Consider the following 6,127-nt stretch of genomic DNA (forward strand, 5'->3'; position numbering starts at 1 on the left):
ATATGTTCAAATATCACGTAATCTTGACTGAGTTATGCAACTTAATAGATCTTACCAATGCAGCAATGATACTCTTCTGGAAATATACCTTGAGAGCATGCTGAGCTCAGCCTTAGTTCATACCTAACCACTATACAAAAGAATTAATTCATGTTACACCTTAATATACTACTCCCTAGTCAATATCAATTGGCTAACGAACTAAAACAGTTTTAATATTTATTACACACTTAAGTTTCAACTAATTGCAATAACAACAGTAGATATTAATGTTCTACTACAATCAATCAATCAAACATACCCAGTATTTCCCACCACAAATAGCCTAGGCTATCATAAGTAGGGTCTGGGGAGGGTGGGATGTAGGCACATCTTACCTCTATCCCTAAAGATAGAGAGGTTGCTTCCGGCGAGACCCTCAACTCAAAAGTAAATAGATATACAGATAATGTTTATATATATATATATATATATATATATATATATATATACAATCAACTACAGTACTATGATATTAGTCTGTTTAATTCAACATTTCACTATAGGTAAACGAAAAACACAACACACGGTAGAATTTAGTAAATAATAATAAGTAGAAAATAATAATTCTAAAAGTAGAATTAATAGTAAGAACGATAGTAATACCAACAACAACCACAACACCCACCACAATAGCAATAGCAATAGCAAAAGGGATAGTAATAATAATAGCCCGTCATTCTAAAGGTCTTTAACTTTAATTCTACGTCTCCAAGAACTCCTATCCTCAACCATGTCCTCAGAGAGGTGCAACTCTAGCAAATCACGCCTAATCCTCTCATCCCAAGTCAATTTGGGTCTACCTCTACCCCTCCTCCCCTCTATAATAACGGGAGCCGTTGTCTGTCTCCTTTTTACATGTCCAAACCATCTCAATCTGCCTTCCCTTATCTTATTTGATATAGTAGCCACCCCCAGTCTTTCCCGAAAAGCGTCGTTTCTTATTCGGTCTAACATTGTGTGTCCACACATCCACCTTAGCATCCTCATCTCTGCTACCTCCAACTTGCGCATGTGTGTCTTCTTAATGGCCCAACAATCTGTTCCGTATAGCATCGCAGGTCTAATCGCAACCCTATAAAATTTTCCCTTTAATTTAGTAGGGAACCTCTTGTCGCACAATACCCCTGTGGCAGCTCTCCATTTACACTATCTTGCTTGGACACGATGGGCTACATCACTATCTATGGCCCCGTCACTTTGCACAAACGATCCCAAGTATTTGAACTTGGTTGACTGCGGAACCTCCTGGCCTTCAATTGCGATTTGGACATCTTCATCATCGTTTACCCCACCAAAGTCAGAGTAAAGATACTCCGTCTTTGACCAACTAATCTTCAAACCTTATTCTCTAGAGCAGAACGCCACTCCTCTAGCCTCATATTCAGATCTTGTTTACTCTCTACGATCAACACGATATCGTCGACGAAAAGCATGCACCAAGGAACAGTATCCTGAATCAACTTTGACAACTCATCTAGGACTACTGCAAAAAGGAACGGGCTCAATGCTGATACTTGGTGAAGGCCTACCTCTACTGGGAAGAAGTCCGTATCCCCAACAGGTGCACGCACGCTTGTTTCAGACTTGGCATACATATCCCTAATTATCGATATATAGATATATATAACATAATATAGACTGTGTCTAAATATGAAACGGGCCTACTTTTTATTAAGAGACAGGATATTGTTAATTTACAATCATCATAAGATTATGCATAGAAAAAACATTTACATCACCTAATTATGTAGAGTAACAAATCTTACCTCATAGCATATCCAGCCTACTGATACAATGACGGCTACAGCCAAAGTGTTTGTTAAGTTCTTGTATATATCTAATTTGGCCAACATTCGTTGTCATAGAACCCATTCAAGTTTAGAATACCGGTGACAATAGTTAAGATAATTTATAACCTATTGAAGGCCCTTAATAGAATAAACTCATGTGGGCTTTATTCCTAAAAAATTTGATACAGTTTCATCCTTTTGTTTGACAAATAGGATAATTTTAAACTCATTATTACTCTCTATCCAGACAGAAAAATAAAGGTGGATAATAATGACTAGGCTAGTGCATTTTTCTTTACTTGAAGATTATAATACTAAATTATTTTAATGATAATCTAATCTTCTGCATAAAATGATGTGTTGCATTAAAATGCACTATGGATAACTTTTGACATGCTCAACCAGTTTCTATTTCAGCTATCTTTTTAGTTTAACCCATTAGACCTACCACAAACAAAATATAACCCAAACCAACCATTCATATGTAAACGGGTGAGTTTGTGTCAGCCCAAAACATTTTAGAGAGAGAGAGAGAGACCTTTAGTAGCATCATATCCAAGATCCGAGTCATCCTGCTCCAATAGTTTTCCAACAACAGAACCTTCGACTCCAGCAGTAGAAGCGATCACGTGCATTGGTGGTTGTACATAGAAAACCAATATAAACTAAAAGGTCAGCAACTGATGAGGTTGGTTATTTGATGTACAATATAAACCGCACTGTGAAATTATGACTTTTAACAAAGCATATAAATATACCTTGAGAGCATTTTGGATTGTTTGAAACACCAATCTACTGGTCAAAATTGCAATCTGAAGCATTTCAAGCTCCTGGGAAGCATATAAAAGAGTCACGCCTCCACCTACACAATAGATAAGTTACAAAATTATAAAATAAAAGATACCTAAATATGATGGTATGAAGATATGACTAGTTTTTATTTAAGCTAAATATTTTAATTTTCCTGTATAATTCATTCCTTCCTTATCTGCATCATTTGGAAGATGCCAGTAATCTATATCTTGAAAACTTGGTTGAAACATTTCATCGAGTACTTGATGTGTATCTCCAAACGATACCAAATCAGGACAGTGAATAATCACTTTGATTTTAATCTATTCATGTACAACAACAATGAAGACTAAATAACTTATTGTAGCGCTACTGATCCGTTAAAGCATAAATTATGGAGGATTATCTATATTGCAACTTAACACTATTGTGGTGGCCGGCTACAGCAGCATGATCACTACTATATTAAAAGGTGTCATCAAATATATAAAGCAAACGCAATTAGAAGGGGCGTTCAAATTACCGTAATATCAAAAAGAACATTTAACTTCTAATGTTAGTTAATCTTCATACAAAATTTATAAAAGCATAATCTATCTGTACTTGTACTTCAATTTGGAAAGAAAACTTCAAATTAATCCTAAATTAACCATTCTACTCTATTACATCACTAATATTGAAAACCTAATAGACATAAAGTAACAGTATTGGTGATGACCTGTACCTGTAAGTGACATTTGAGCCAAAACAAGGTACACCTCAGTACGTAATTATCGATTAAGCAAATAAAACGTTTTTTGCGTAACAAAGGAACGATTAACCGTACGGGTCGGGTTATGACCCAGAAATCCCGAGGGGCCCATCTATAAGTGATATACGTTTAATATAAGCTAAAATATTAGTAATATGGCCTGAGTTTGATAGCAAACAAGTTAAACGAAAACATGCTCGTTTAACTACCCGCTATAGATTTAAACGCGAAAGATAGTTACAAACCAAGCATTGTATCATCCGTTAAGCCGAAAAAGACTTACCAAACATTTATTTGAAATGTTTTAAGCGATCCGTGAAAATATTTTCGATTTTTACAAACGTATAGTATGTTTTTATAAATTTACACAAAAATAGCCGAAAAACATTCGTTTTCCGCACTGTTTGACGCACCCGGTATATTTTTCACCGCCAAAAACCGAACCCGATATAAATTTGGACTTGGCATTTCACATCCGGGAACTCAAAACAAGTAGTGGGCCAAAAATTGGGCAAAGGGGGGCCCAAGTAAACTTGCGGCCGCCAAACCCCCCCCCCCCCCCCCATAATGATATTATAAATGGTTACTTCCTATTTAAGCAATCCTAGACATGTGAACAACATTATTTATCAAGATTCTGAGATTACAATCTGACTTCTTCATCCATGCTCAAACCCTAGGTAAATATTAATTTTAATCAAGTTTTTCAACTTGTTAATCATGTTTAATACCATATAAACATAGTTTGATTACCAAAAATCATTCCTAACCATACAAAAATCTTAAAAATGGTCCAAAAATATGTTTTGATCATACATATGGTTAGGAACCTGGTTTGATAGTTTTTTTTGCCATAAACACGGATTAAAGGGTTGAAACGGTGTTTTTACGGTTCAAAAGTTCGTTTTTGTGCACTAGCCGAAACCCTAAGTTAAAGGGTTGTTCTATTGATGAAACCTGCTTGGTTTGTGATATAGGACCTGTACCTAGCCTACATAGGAGCATAAGAGCTTGAAAAGTTGATTAGAAAGGCAGAAACGAACCAAAACCGCTAAGGTAATGCCGAAACACTCGCTTACGGGCTGTTTAGGTTAAGGTTGTGATGTGCATATTATTAGGCCTTGAAATTTTGCAGGGATATCAGGGACCATGTCATTGCGTCCCTGTTTAAATTTGGTAATTTTTTCGACCATCCGAGAATATTTGGCGAATTTATTACCGAATTGGGACGTTTATTTGGGAAAAATAGCTAAAATACTTCAAAAATTACGAAACTTTTCTAGGAACTCAGATTTGATGTATTTTGATCACATATGAATTTTGAGATCATTTGGAGAAGTCTAAAGGTGTTTTGTGTATATACGTTCGTAGTGAATTTTTATAGCCGAATTTGGGCCGAAAAGAATATTGCACGAACTTTTTACATTCTGGAATTGATACAGGTTGTTTCGGGACATGATTTGAGTATTCAGGAATTTTTGTAGAATTTTTGGAAATTATTTGGGGTAAACGGACGATTTTCAGGCGAAATATAGCTGATAAAATGAATTTTATAAATTAATAAATCAGTAAATAAATTCCAAAAATATTTTTTATGAAAATCTACATATTTTAATTGATAAGTGGCTAAATTTTCATAATTTAATGATTAACGATTAATTAATTATGCTAATTTAAAGATTAAATAAATTTAGTTTTCATAAAAACCGGCAAGTTCGCGGTTAACGAATCTGCGGGAATATCAAAACACCAAGAGTGATAAAAAATAATATTTTTGGACTAATTATGTAAAAACGAACTTTTCTATGAGAAACCTGGACAATCCGGATGGATTTGTGCGCGTTTCTTCTTAAATCAAACTGAATAAACAGAAACGGGCCCCGTGGCTAATCTGGGACCCCAGTATGTGATCCTTCTTTATAACTTAATCATTTTGTTAACCAATACATTTACCCCAAGCTTATTTTCCCATAACTGTTTTCTGAACGCGTAAACGAACAACTTGAACCCAGCTGAGAAAACGGTAATCTGAGCCAAGTTCAGTTCTAAGTATTAGACATTGAACAACATCACAACCTAAGCCTATTGCCACTTTCTGGGCGTTCCAGCTACACCCAGATTAGCTATAACAGCCCAGTTTAAGTATTGAGATTATAATAAAATTAAAATATTAATATTATATAATATGAATAAGAGGAACTACTCATAGCGGACCCAACCACGAGCTGATACAGTACTGATTATCTACTAAACCGTGAGTTTCATGACCCCACTCATAAAACAGTTTTACGAACTTATTGGGGTGAAAAGCATGTTGATTACATATACATACGTAAAACTTGTATTGATGTGAATTATCTAAGTGCTAACACACGAAAGATCCCCACGATCACAGTGATTAACTTCGAGCCGGTGGCTTGTGAATAGTACTATTGGTTGACAAACTCAAGCGGAGCCGGCGTGTATTGCTGAGACTTTATCCCATATGCACATGACCATAATATACAACAACACTAGTAAGTGTTAGACAAAGCTACTTGGGGCATGTTTGTGGGCGGAAAGGGGCCACAGTGGTTGATTGAGAGTGGGAAAATGGATGCACGCAGCACATACAGTTAAGGCTTGCACTGTATCATAGCATAATTACTACATATACAAAACATACATACATATTTCATGATAACAAGTGTATAACTTGTGAATACTCAGTACAGGTTTTCCTTGAAACACGAGAAACTCACCAACTCTAGTA

Source organism: Bidens hawaiensis, unplaced genomic scaffold (genome assembly GCF_021521415.1).
Source record: "Bidens hawaiensis isolate Kalapana, Puna unplaced genomic scaffold, B.hawaiensis_p1.1 tig00028981_1, whole genome shotgun sequence".
NCBI classification, from domain to species: domain Eukaryota; kingdom Viridiplantae; phylum Streptophyta; class Magnoliopsida; order Asterales; family Asteraceae; genus Bidens; species Bidens hawaiensis.